The sequence below is a fragment of the Myotis daubentonii genome, chromosome 13 (genome assembly GCF_963259705.1).
Source record: "Myotis daubentonii chromosome 13, mMyoDau2.1, whole genome shotgun sequence".
In the NCBI taxonomy this organism is placed as follows: domain Eukaryota; kingdom Metazoa; phylum Chordata; class Mammalia; order Chiroptera; family Vespertilionidae; genus Myotis; species Myotis daubentonii.
The window spans coordinates 8,498,370-8,513,164 of NC_081852.1; positions in this window are offsets into that span (position 1 = coordinate 8,498,370).

Here is a 14,795-nt window from a genome sequence, read left to right on the forward strand (position 1 = left end):
TCATTTATTTGTATCTTCTTTAATTTCTCTCTTCAGTATCTTATAATTTTTTGAGTACAGGTTTTAGCTTCCTTAGTTAAATTTATTCCTAGGTACCTTTTAAAAATATACATTATTTTTAAAATATATATATTTATTTCAGAGAGAAAGGGAGAGGGAGAGATAGAAACATCAATGACGAGAATCATTAATTGGCTCCCTCCTGCATGCCCCCTACTGGGGATCGAGCCCACAACCTGGGCATGTGTCCTTGACCGGAATCAAACCTGGGACCCTTCAGTACACAGGCTGACAGTCTATCCACTGAGCCAAACCAGCTAGGGTAAGCATGTCAAACTCATGGCTCACGGGCCGCATGTGGCCCACATGAATATTTTTGCGGCCCAGCCAATATAACGGTATCTAAGAAACATTTTAATAAAAATTTTGTAACTTCATTTTTACAATATCCTGTTATACATAATTATTTATAACTCTCTACAACGAACTACAACGTTCGCTAATGACTGATTACTATAATCGTGTTGCATTCATTTCCCTTACGCACCTTACACGCAGGTGCACCATTTCTCTCCACTAATACTAGCAGCGAATATTTTAGCAGCAGATTGCCACCTCATTTGCCTTGGACTGACTTGTTTGGAGAGCAAGAAAAATAGGTTTATTTGCATTACGCTTATTAATTTGTGCAGTTATTTAGTGTCTGCGAAGTTAATGTTCAAGAAAAATATTAATTTTTATTAAAACGTTCTATTATTTTATGTTAACGATTACTGATTTATTTCAGCCCTTTGTATTCAGCATGTCTCTATCAAAATAAACCTACTTTTCTATGAAAATTGAAGCTTTTTTTTTTGCGGCCACATGAACTTACACCTTGTTTACTTGGTCCGTCTTAGCCTTTAAGTTTGACACGCTTGGGCTAGGGCCTAGCTACCATATTTTTTGATGCAATTGTAAATGGGATTGTTTTCTTAGTTTCTCTTTATGATATTTCATTATTGATGTATAAAATGCCACCAATTTCTGAATATTAATTTTGTGTCCTGCTACCTTACTGAATTCATTTATTAGTTCTAGTAGGTTTTTGGTGGATGATATTTAGTTTTCTTATTCTGTCTTTTTTTGATTTGTTATTAGGGTCATATCAGCTTCATAAAAGGAGTTGTTCTTTCACTTCTACTTTTTTGGAAAATCTTGTAAGTATTTGGTGTTAATGCTTTGTTGGTAGTATTCAATGGTAAAGACTTCCAGGCCTGGGCTTTTCTTAATGGTAGTATTTTTATTTCTGATTTGATCTTTTCATTTGCTATGGGTCTAGTCACATTGTCAATTTCTCCCTAAGTAAGTTTTGGTATTTTGTATTTTTCTAGGAATTTTCTCATTTATCCTAAATCATATAATTTGTTAGCATATAGTTGTTCATAGTATTGCCTTATAATCATTTTTATTTTTGTAAAATAGGAACTGATATCCTCTTGAATTCCTGATCTTAGTCATTTGAGTCTTCTCTCCATCCCCTTCCCTTATTCTATCTCTCTCTTTCTCTCATTATTGTAGCTAAAGGTTTCTTAATTGTGCTGATCAAAGACCAACTTTTGATTTCATTGATTATTCTCTATTTATTTTTACCCTTTATTTCATTCATTTCTACTTTGATTTTTATTTATTTCCTGTTAGTTTTCTCATTGTATGTTAGTGTCTTCAGGTGAAGTGTAGGTGATATATTTGAGATCTTTCTTCATCTTCAATATAGATGAATGCATATATAAAATTCCCTCTAAGTAGTGCTTATAAGGTTTGGGATGATGTATCATTTTCATTCAACTCAAAGTATTCATTATCTTCCCTTGTCATTTCTTCTTTGACCTACTGATAATTTAGGAATGTATTATTTAAGTTACACATGTTTATAAGTTATCTAAATTTCTTTCTCTTATTGATTTCTAATTTTATTTTATTGTAGTTAGAGAATATTTTATTGTTAGTTAGATAAGTTTTTATCTGTTTACATTTCTTAGGCTTGATTTGTAGCCTAGTGTGTGGTTTATCTTGGGGAATGTCCGATATGCTTTTGAGAAAAATATGCGCGCTGCTGCTGTTGGGTGGGCTTTCTTATGGACAGAGGGGTGTGTGTTAGGTCTAGTTGTTTTATACTATTTTTCAAATACCCTATATCCTTGTTTACTTATTACCTAGTGTTCTATCCATTATTGAAAGTAGGGTATTAAAATATCCAAATTGAACTATTGAATTTGTCTATCCCTCCATTTAATTCTTTTAATTTCTGCTTTATGTATTGATCCCCAGTGGGAGATATGCAGGATGTAGTCAATCAATGATTTTCTTTCATCATTGACATTTCTCACTCTCCCTCTCCCTTCCTCTCTCTGAAGTCAGTAAAGAATATATTAAAAAAAAGAATAGAATTCATATGTTCATGTCAGTAGATGCAGAAAAAACATTTGATAATATCATCTATATATAAAAAAGGCTAATATGCTAAGTGTCCCTCTGCCCGTCTGACTATCACTATAATATGCAGTGACCACCTGGGGGCAGATGCTCAACATAGGAGCTGCTGTGATGCGCACTGGCCATTTACAGAGAACGGCAGCATGGACCTGGCACCGACACTCGGCTTCCCCTGAGTGAGACACAGGCCCCGCCATCACCCCAGAGCGACGGCCCGCCGAATCGCAGCCTACGCTGCCATGGCACAAAATGCAGCCCACAGCCCAGCCCAGCCCGGGAACCGGAAACCATGGCTGTGGGCGCCAGGTAATGACACACGTAGCAACGCCTGGCTTCCTCTCCCTAAGTGACCAGCCTCCTTGCAGTTTCTTCAGCCCAGGAACACGACTTGCTTTATAGCCAGGTGAAAACATTTCACACTTTAACCAAATGTCTGTGAAGTGTTTTCCTGTGCCTCATCTCACTTGATCCTCACAGAAGTCCTGGAGTAGGTAGATAGGAGACTCGGTGGAATCTTATTTTCTTTTCATTAGCCAGAAAACAGAGATTTTGAAAGCTTAGAAACTGAAAAGAAGTAAGAAATGGTGGATCCTGAAAATGACTTCAGGTTTTCTCACTGCGCAGAATATAGTCAAACACTGCTGCAGTTAAATATTTTACCCTTTGTTCTTCCTGCGTGATCTACAATAATAATCTGCTTTGTGTTGATATTTACTCCTGTTTTGCTGACAATTACCTGAAAGAGAAGTTGGGATGCTTCACTGGGCTGGAAAAAGTTTAGCTACATCAGAAAGCAGGTCTAATTAAGCAGGTTTATTCTATATATATGAAAGTCTAAATCGACTCGCACATGTGCAATACATATAAAGCTCTTGCTGGCGCCAATTGCACGCATGTGTTTTGATTTGTCATTGTCAATTGTGAATTTGGTTCACATTTCTATTATAGAGAAAGGGTACATAGCAATATTAAAATATTTCTTCTAATTAATTTCCTTTCAATTTGCACGAATTCGTGCACTGGGACACTAGTTTATTATAAAAAGTCTAAGCAAAGTGGTAATAGAAAAAACATATCTCAACACAATAAGAGCCATATATGACAAACCCATAGCCAACATCATACTCAATTGGGGGAAAAGTGTTTTTCTTAAGATCAGGGACAAATATCAAAGTGCTAGAGGCCTGGTGCATGACATTCATGCCCTTGGGGGCAGAGTCCCTCAGCCCAGCCTGCACCCTCTCACAGTCTGGGACCCCTCAGGGGATGTCCGACTGCCAGCTTAGGCCCACTCCCCCTGCCTAAGCTGGCAGTTAGACATCCCCCAAGGGGTCCTTAACGCTGCCGTGGTGGCAGGAGAGGCTCCTGCCCCTGCCCCTGTGCTCACCAGCCATGAGCATCCTACATTGAGCATCTGCCCCCTGGTGGTCAGTGCGTGTCATAGTGACCTGTTGTTCTGCCATTCGGTCGATTTGAATATTAGGGTTTTATTATATAGGACTAGTGGTCCAGTGCACAAAAATTTGTGCACTGGTGGGGGGTGTCCCTCAGTCCGACCTGTGTCCTCTCACAGTCTGGGACCCCTCGGGAGATAACCACCTGCTAGCTTATGCCCGCTCCCCAGGTGGCAGATGGCAGGCCCGATCCCGTGGTGCCTGCCCCGCCTCCCCAGGTCACAGATGGCAGGCCTGGATTGGGGCTGGGTGGGCGGCAGATCGTGCTGTCCCACCCCACCTGCAGTATGCAAATTTAAAAGCCATCTTTGTTGGGTTAATTTGCATACTCTTCTGATTGGCTGATGGGCTTGGCAAAGGTACGGTCAATTAGCATCTCTGTCTTTTATTAGTGTAGATACTACAAGACCATAGTATTAAAACAACATGGTACTGGCATAAAAACAGACATATAGATCAATGGAACAGAATAGAGAGCCCAGAAATAAACCCACAGCCATGAGGTCAATTAAGATACAGCACAGATGTGGAACAGCATAGCCAGGAGGCAGCCCTGGGGCTAGACAGCTCTGCTCGGCCTGCTCTGCTCTGTCTATTGTGCTCTGGTCTGGCAAGACACCTTCTGAGAGGCCTTCTGTGTTTGAGCTTCAGCTGGGGAAATTCCATTTTCAGTCTTTGGTGGAAAGACTGCCAGAGGGGAGCTGACTTATACAGACAGAAGCCCCTGTCCCTGGTCTCTGATCCGTCCTCATGCAAATGAAGACTCCAAATCCTTGCAGTGTGGTCAGAATCCAGCTGCTCTGATTTGTCAGTGAAGATGCTGATGGGGATATAGTGCACAGTCCCGACCAGACAGGGAAAGCCTCAGTCTTCTTGGCTGACGTACAATTTCAGGATCTCCGTTACAAGGGCTGGCTCAGGCAGCAGGAATACAGTGCCGGCCAGCAGTTCAGGGCTGGAGGCAGAAAGCTTAGTGCAGGCTTCTCCCGAAGTACAGTTTGTGTAAGAGGCCTCTGTTTAGAACTGGCTGCTAGGCTCTGTTTATAATTTTAGCCCAGGAGCTAGTCTTGGCAGGTGTCTTTTTTCTCAGGGTGCTCTTCCTGAACCACTACCTTTTCTCACACCCGTGAAATCCTGGCCTATCTCCTCCCCTTGATCCTTCTTATCATTTTCCCTTCGTCTCCCAACCTCCTCTTCTCAGAACCCGCACAAGTGACGCTTTTTCCATGGAGCCGTCCTTGAATCCCTCAGACAGAATCGGGCGCACCTCTTCTGAGCTCCCACACGTTTGTTCTTGCCCATGTATGGGGGTTTGCCACTCTGTCTCCCTCTCTCCCAGCACATTCTGAAAGTCTGAGAACAGGGAGCAGACCTTACTTGGCCCTCCGTCTCCAGCATGATGCCAGGCACAGAGAAGCTGTGAATAGATCCTAGGTATGTTGCGTTACTGGAGAGCTTGCAGCTTGCTGAGAAGATATGGTTTTTGAGGTTGGCAAGGCAGATAGGCAGATGAGCCTAAGCTCAAGAGAGCAGTTCTAACTTCCCCAGCAACTGGTCGCATGATCCCTGACTCACAGAGTGGAACTTGTGGCTTGTCTACAGAAAGCCCTAACTGCAGCCACCGCTTTCGTAACTGCGGCAGGACTGGTGTGACTCTCCCGCAGGACAGCACGGCCCTGGTGCCCTGGGTGGCCAAGGGCGTGACTAGGGACAGGTCTATCTGATTAGTCATTTTCCTCTGGTTTTGTAGGACCACACCTTCTTTTGGTCAGTTTCTAACATTTATAGCCTTTTGCAGTTTCTCGTGCATAATTAAACACTGACTACCACTGACTATTAAAGAGAAAACATTCATCAGAGATTTAGAGAAAGAAAAACAAATCGATTGTCCAGAGGCCCCATCTCCCCACCCTGCCCTGCGATAGCCGGACCTCTCAGTTTTGGCTGACTCCCGCTCAGGGTGGATGTTACCAGCTCCTCCCAGCCCATTGCTTGTTTAGCTGCCATTTGCCCTGTTCCAGGAAGAATAAGAGGATACAGACTAAGTCTTAGGAAGCTCCTGTATATCCTAAAGTGTCCCGCTGGAAGGATAATGAGGACAGCTTAGGGCAGCTGCTTCAGCCTGTGGCCAGCCTGCGGTGGGGACCTTGTTCTCACCCGCTCCCTTTGTGTGCCCCGGGCGTCTCTGCTCCCAAGGCTGTAACATGAGAGTGGGGTGAGGCACCCGCACCACTTTCCCTAGGTGTATGCTCTCCTAAAGGCTGCACAGGTTACCCTCTGGGGCTCAGCGTAAGGCCTCTGTTTTACTTAGGAAGACAAGCTGATGGACGTCTTGATTAAGTCCAAGGATACATTTTAATCCATGGAGGACAGGATCCAGATAGACGTGTTATATTTGTTATTGGTGCTCTTTTTTCCAAAAGGGAGAACAATTCTCACTCAGGCCGACATTTTTCATCCCAAGATTATTAATCACAAGAGTGAACTCTATGAGCTCCGACTGAACAATTCACTCCCAGGGGTCTGAGCGTCATCATCTTCCTCAGGAAGGCCTGTCCTCGGCCCCATCTGTAAGGGTCCCCTGTCACCCCCTCTTCCTTCACCCGCATGAGCTTTCTTCAAGGCACTTACCACCATCCGGCATTAGCTTCTGTCTTTCCTCCTTCCTGGTTTATTGTCTGTGTCTCGCACTGCAGGTGGCGCATTGCGAGATTTTGCCAGTTTTGTTCACTTTCACATGTGTGATTCCTACAAGGATTTGTGTTAACACAGAGTTGGGGAGAGAGGGAACTAATAATTTCTAGGTACTCTGTGCTAAGAAATTTTACATATTCTACCTCATTTATTCTTACAACAGCCCCATGAAATATATATTGTTGCTAAATTTTACAGAGAAGAAAGCCCAATTTCAAATGTCTCCTACATGGAATTGTCTCTCCTCTCCTCTCCTCCCCTCCCCTCCCCTCCCCCTGCCCTCCCCTCCCCACCCCTCTCCTCTCTCCTCTCTCTCTCTCTCTCTCTCTCTCTCTCTCTCTCTCTCTCTCTCAAAATGTATGTGAGAACTGCAATCAATATTCAAGAAAGTGCCTCTAAGAGTTAAAAGATTTTAAGCAGGGAAAATGCCCTGGTATGCTGGAAGCCCAATACCAGAAAATGTTAATTACTTATGCACGTGGTGTTAGCTCACATTTACTGGGGGCCTCATGCTGCCAGGTGCTATAATGAGTGTCTTAATGGGCAGGTGCTAGTCTCACCCTCATTTTACAAAGGGGAAGACTGAGATAGAGAGGGACCGTGTAATCCACACAGCCAGCAAGTAGTGGAGTTGGAATTTGAACCTTGGCAATCTAACTACAGGGCCCCAAACTTTAACCAAAGATGTGGGGGAGCAGAGGGGTATGATTTGTAAAATGAATGAAAAAGAAACATCACACACACTCCCCACCCGCCGCCCCCCAAGGCTTAGATTTAGAGTGTAGGCCTCTTTGTTCCATGAGAATCATGATAACAGTATCAACTAACCGTTGCACAGCACTTTCACATCACAAAGCATCTCCTCTCTGTGACTTCACTGTGCTTCCCACAAAGACGCTGAGAGGCAGGCGAGGTGTGTGTTAGCTGCCACTGGCGGCTGACGGCTGGGAAGAGGAGCTTGGGAAGGGAAATGACTTGCTCAGTGAGTCTATTCCACGAGGCGGCCACGCTGGCTCTCATTCAGCTTCTTGCCGCTGCAGAAGGGCAGGCTGGTGGGGTTTGACACCAGGTGCCAGGTTCCTGGGTGGGAGGCAAGTCTGGAACAAAAGACCCTGCTTGGGAGGGGGAAGTGGAAGCCGGAGGTGGATTAGGAAGGGTGCACGCTTTCCGCATCCGGCTTTGTGGCCAAGCACTTTACATTTTTGGTCTTTGAGGGCTGGTGTGGCCAACCGTGCAGTACTGGGCTGGTGGCAGAGTTAAGAGCTGCTCCAGAGTGAGTAGGGAGCTGGGGGGGGGGGCGGGGGGGGGGGGGCGGGGAGCATAATTTAAGAGACTAATACTCCTGTTTTTTCTCTCAATAGTAGACTCCCAAGTGGTGGTAGCAAAGGGCCCGAGGATGAATTGATGGCGTATGGGCCACAAGGTTTCCTCACTAAGCCAGGTCCTTCTTGGAGGTTTTAGAAATGTCTGAGGCTTTCTGTCTTTGAGAAGGGGCTTACTCCGTCACCAACCACTTGGTGCTCAGCACTGGGATTTGCATTTAGTAGGTGCTTAATAAATGTTGAGTCAATGCGTTTGCTTCTCCTTTAAATCTTGAGTTTTGTAACCAGGCAAACCACTCTGTGCTTTGATTCTTTTGCACTTTGTCACATCCCATTTAACCTTGTCTGATAAGCCCTGATGTTTTACTTATGGGCTTGTGAGCTGACAACAGTACATGCTAAGTCACTGTGACAGTTTTGTGATTCAGTTTGTAGGTGGTCAATGCACCATCCAGGTATGAGCTGTCTGAATCCAGATTTTTTAATATGAAGGACACCTTTTCTCACTAAAAGGCCACAGAGGTCTTTGGAGAAGTGGTTAATTTCACGTCCGGGTCAGGGAATCTTCAAGATAAACCTGGAGCAGTTGTGGGGTCAGAATGAAAGAAAGCTATCTAGCCACTGGGATTGTATCAGAGATCCGTAGCCCAACTTCAAGACAGTCATTCAGGGTCATTTGGGCATAAAAAAGTAACTGAAAGGAATGATACAAAATAAAGGCAACTGGTTGCTAGGGCACCTAGTTATTATTCTGAAAACAAGTGATTAAGGAAAAATAATAAAGTGAGCTACACTAGTTTTTATAGTGATTTAAAATAAAACATAACTGCCTACATACACTACACCAGTCCAGAACTGTCTCTATCGCCTGCAACCAGCAGCAGGAATTTGGGTCCTAGGACGGAAGTAACTGTAAGGATCATTTAATTTCACCATCTTCACCAATTTCAATGTCTTCTATAAAATCTCCAATAAAAGTCTGCCTACACCATGCTCGAACACTTCTGGGAATTTGAAATTCAGGCAGCCCATTCCATCTCAGATACACTGTGAGTGTTTGAAAGCCCAATCTGGTTGGTGTTAAATGGTATCATGGTTTGGCCTTATATTTTATTTCACCAATTACTAATGAAATTGAGAAATTCCATGTGTTTAGTAGTAATCTTCATTTCCTTGTTGAAGATATATCTATTCAACTTTTTGCCCATTTTTTCAACTATATTTTTTTTTCTGTTGATCTCTTACCCCGCCCCCCCACCCCAACCCTCCACAGCCTTCCTGCTATAGTTTGACAATCTATTTAATGCTGCTCTGCCTCTGTATCTATTTTTGTTCATAAGTTTATAATGGTCTTTATTATCCATAAATGAGTGAGATCATGTGGTATTTTTCCTTCATTGACTGGCTTATTTCACTTAGCATAATGCTCTCCAGTTCCATCCATGCCGTTGCAAATGGTAAGAATTCCTTCTTTTTTACAGCAGCATAGTATTCCATCGTGTAGATGTACCACAGTTTTCTAATCCATCCATCCGTTGATGGGCACTTAGGTTGTTTCCAAATCTTAGCTATGGTGAATTGTGCTGCTATGAACATAGGGATACATATATCCTTTTTGATTGGTGTTTCTGGTTTCTTGGGATATATTCCTAGCAGTGGGATCAGTGGGTCAAATGGGAGTTCCATTTTTAACTTTTCTTTAAAATTAAATCTTTATTGTTCAGATTATTACAGTTGTTTCTCTTTTTTCCCCCCTTAACTCCCCTCCACCCGGTTCCCACCCCACTCTCCGCCCTCACCGCTCCCCTCCCCCCACTGTCCTCATCCATAGGTGCACGATTTTTGTCCAGTCTCTTCCCGAATCCCTCAAACTGACAAGTGAATTGTCAGTTCACTTCCTTTCTATGCCCCTGATTCTATTATAATCACCAGTTTATTCTGTTCATCAGATTATTTATTCACTTGATTCTTAGATTCACTTGTTGATAGATGCATATTTGTTGTTCATAATTTGTATCTTTACCTTTTTCTTCTTCTTCCTCTTCTTAAAGGATACCTTTCAGCATTTCATATAATACTGGTTTGGTGATGATGAACTCCTTTAGCTTTTCCTTATCTGTGAAGCTCTTTATCTGACCTTCAATTCTGAATGATAGCTTTGCTGGATAAAGTAATCTTGGTTGTAGGTTCTTGGTATTCATCACTTTGAATATTTCTTGCCACTCCCTTCTGGCCTGCAAAGTTTCTGTTGAGAAATCAGCTGACAGTCGTATGGGTACTCCCTTGTAGGTAACTGACTGTCTTCTCTTGCTGCTTTTAGGATTCTCTCTTTGTCTTTTGCTCTTGGCATTTTAATTATGATGTGTCTTGGTGTGGTCCTCTTTGGATTCCTTTTGTTTGGGGTTCTCTGCGCTTCCTGGACCTGTAAGTCTATTTCTTTCACCAGGTAGGGAAGTTTTCTGTCATTATTTCTTCAAATAGGTTTTCAATATCTTGCTCTCTCTCATCTTCTGGCACCCCTATAATTCTGATGTTGGTACGCTTGAAGCTGTCCCAGAGGCTCCTTACACTATATACATATTTTTGGATTCTTTTTTCATTTTGCTTTTCTGGTTGGGTGTTTTTTGCTTCTTCGTATTTCAAATCTTTGATTTGATTCTTGCAATCCTCTAGTCTGCTGTTGGAACTCTGCATAATATCCTTTATTTCAGTCAGTGTATGCTTAATTTCTAGTTGGTCCTTTTTCATAACCTCGAGGGTCTCACTAGATTTCTTGAGGGTGTCACTACATTTATTGGCGGTCTCACCAGACTTTTTGAGGGTCTTACTAAATTTATTGGCGGTTTCTAGAAAGTTCTTGAAAAACCTTAAAAGTGTGGTCTTGAACTCTGTATCCAGTCATTTGCTTTCCTCCATTTCTGTCATTTGTGACCTGTTTCTTTGTCTCCACATTTTTTATGCTTCCCTGTGTTGGTAGAGTGGCTTTGTGTGCTAGGTGTCCTATAGGGCCCAGTGGCTCAGCCTCCTCAATTACCTGAGGTGGACACTCTTGGTGCACCCCTTTGTGGGCTTTGTGCACAGTCTTGTTGTAGTTAAGCCTTGATTGTTGTAGGTATCACTGGGAGGAATTGACCTTCAGGCCAATTGGCTGTGAGAGTCAGCTGTGTCTACAGTGGGAGAACGTCTGTGCTGGAGACACCCTTCTGGGGCAAGACTTGCTTCAGTGGGGCTTTGGTGCTCACTGAGTCTGCCCTCTGAGTGTGTCCCTTATAGATCTGAGGAGTTGTAATTGGATGGTCCCACTCTGACCTCTGGGTACACTGGCTCTTGGATCTAAGGAGGTGCTAATTTAGCCTCTGCCTGAGGCTACCCAGCAGGAGCTATGAGGAGATCTGCAGGTTCCCCTTCCTTGTTTGGGGTTTGGAGGTGCCCAAATGAGGCCCAGCTGTGAAGCAATGCAAGCTGCTGTGGGGCCTTGGGCCTTCTCTTGGAAGTTCTGAGTCTGTCTGGCCCAGCTGCAGTTTGTTAGGTAATTTTCAGATTGCAAAGGGCCAGGGCATTCATATGCAAAAGCCTCTGCGCACAGCTTTGGTGGGGTGGGGTCTCAGGGGATCAACAGGGCAGAGCAAGCAGCTATGGCTGAGCCTCAGCCCTGCCCTAAGGGGCCCTGCATCTCAGTGTCCCGGTAATTGCCCTCGAGTTCCGAGTTCTGCCCTCTGCCAAACAGTCCAGTTTCTCCCCATATGAGTCTGGGTCCCCAGAGACTCACCCGGAACTGGAGTTCAGAGCAGTCGGGGGCTTGTGACTCACCCTCCCCCCCGCCCCTCCGATTCAAAAAGACAGCCTCGTCCTCAGTCGCCAGCCCCTGGTGCGTGCGCCTCCGTACCTCTGCACTTCCGCACATCCTCTGAGTCTCAGTGTGCTTTTCTCTTTCCTTCTAGTTGTAGAATTTCCACTCAGCCAGCCTTCCTGTCCGTTTTGTCTTTTAGTTGTATTTTTGAATTTGTTGTGGGAGGCAGCAATTTCCAGTGTTTACCTATGCCGCCATCTTGGTTTCTCCTCAATTATATTTTTTTAAATTTAATTCTAGGATTGTCTTAGTCCAGTGATGGCAAACCTTTTGAGCTTGGCATGTCAGCATTTTGAAAACCGTAACTTAACTCTGGTGCCATGTATCATATAGAAATTTTTTGATATTTGCAACCATAGTAAAACAAAGACTTACATTTTTGATATTTATTTTATATATTTAAATGCCACTTAACAAAGAAAAATCAACCAAAAAAATGAGTTCGCGTGTCACCTCTGACACGTGTCATAGGTTCGCCATCACTGTCTTAGTCTGTTGGCCCTGTTATAACAAAAATACCATAGACCAGTGGCTTATAAACCACAGGTGTTCATTTCTCACCGTTCTGGAGGCTGGGAAGTCCAAGATCATGGCACCACTTCCTGGTTCATAGATGGCCATCTTTTAGCTGTGTGTTTACAGGAGGGGGAGAGCACTAATCCCACCCATGAGCACCCCCATGACCCAATTATCTCCCAAGACTCTACCTCCAAATACCATCACATTGGGGATTTGGTTTCAACATATGAATTTTGAGGGGACATAGTCTATAGTTAAGCATCGTCAGTTATATTATACTAGAGGCCCAATGCACGAAATTCGTGCAAGGGGCTCAGTCCCTGCCGCTTCGGCTTCGTCTGGAAGGGCGTCCGGTCTAATTAGCATATTACGCTTTTATTATTATAGATGCTTTGTTGGCAATATGTACTATAAAAAGCTTCTTCCTGTTGAGGCTTTAAATTTTTACTTTCTATGTGGTATTTGTTTTTTTGAGAAGTATAATTTCCCAGTTTTAATGTAATCAGATCCATCAATCTCTTTCTCTGTGGTTTTTAGTCTTAACATGCCCTCTCCTGCCCAAAGACATAAATTTATTATCTTATAAAAGGTTATAATTTGATTATTTAAATTTTTAAAATTAGAATTCACTTTAGCATTTGGTGTGAGATAGGAATGCAGTTCATTTCTATCCATATTGGTGCCAATTGTCTCAGAACAAGATGTATGATAGTCTTCCTTTTCCACTGATATGTACATCATGCCAGATCTGTAATTACATAGTCTCTTCTTGCAAAAGAAAAATTCTTGGTGCCTCTTGATTAGGCAAATATTTTTTAGCTGTAATACCCATAAGAGAATAAAAGTTGTATATACTGTATTTCACCAAAATGAAAAACATCTGCTAATTAAAAAAATAATTACTAGTAATAGAATGAAAAGGCCAAGTTCCAGACTGGAAGAAAATATTTGCAAAATCGTATCTGAAAAGGACTTGTATTTAGAATATATACATTTATTAATGAGAAAACAAACAAAAAAATTTTAAAAACAGGCAAAATCTTGAGCAGACACTTCGCCAAACACAAAATATGGATGTAAAATAAGCACATGAAATAATACTCAATATCATAACTTAATAGGGAAATTCATTAAAACTACAGTGAGGTACCATTACAGAATGGGTTAAGTGTTGCCTATTAATTTTAAAACTTACTTGCAATCCTGTAAAAAAAATCACTTTTATTTGCTAATGTTATTGAGGGTTTGCATTCATATTAATTAGTGGGTTTTGTTTGTGGTGTGTGTGTGTGTGTGTGTGTGTGTGTGTGTGTGTGTGTGACATTTTTGTCATTTTTTCCTGGATGCTTGTCAGGCATTTCAAATTCTACATGTTAAAATTATACTCATGATCTTCATTGCAAAGTCAACTCTGTTTTCCTCCATCTCAATACAAGACACCAACACTTACACAGGTGCACAAATTCTACCTGTCTCATCCCACCCCACTACATTAAATCAATCACCAATGATGATTCTACTTTCTAAATAGTGCTCCAAATTGGCCATTTCTTGTAACCCTATGGGTCAAACTCCACTGTTTTAACATGACCACTCTGATTCTATTTAATCCCTTCCAATCCCTTCTCCAACTACAACCAGATTGATCTTCTAAACACAAAAATTTCATTATATAACCTCACCATCACCATCACCAATGCTGCCCAATTAAAATGTTTCAAAGTTTTCACCATTCATTTGTATAAAGTTCAAAATCACTGATTGATTTGTCTTTGCCTGCTAGTGTAATGTAATGCTTTAAATTATAAAGCATTTGCCAAGAATTATTACAATTGCAATTTGAATTACATTTAAATGTAAGTTCATATCTAAATGAATTCATGCTCATGGCCGTTTATGACACTTTAAAATTTATTTATATTTAGCCTGTTATGTATGCAATCATACATTGTGTAAAAGGGTACTTGGATGGCATTTTCAGTTTTTGAACAATGGAGACTGTTTTTATATTGCTTTATCTTTGGACAATAACTTGGCCATGTATTAAACTATGGAGTCAAATCTCTTCAACTTTAAGACTTTGTGGAGACTGCTCCACTATCTTCTCTAGCATCTGAAGTGTTTGGGGAAATACCTACCATCCACTTTGAACACAATGAATGTTTTTATCCTGTTCTTTTGGTTACTGAAAGTTTTCTTCAATAATATTTTTAATTTTGTTTTATTCCACTTCTTGGTTCTTTTCTTCAGGAACACCAATTATTTATATACTAGAGGCCGAGTACACAGATTCATGCACTGGTGGGGGCCCTCGGCCTGGCCTTAGGGATCAGGCCGAAACCAGCTCTCTGACATCCGGTCAGCTGGTCACTTAGGCTTTTATATATATAGGTTGGGTCTTTATTGTTTCTTCCCTGAGACGATCACTTTTCTACTAATTTAATTGCTCTGATAATCACCACATTCTCAAGATTGTTCTCC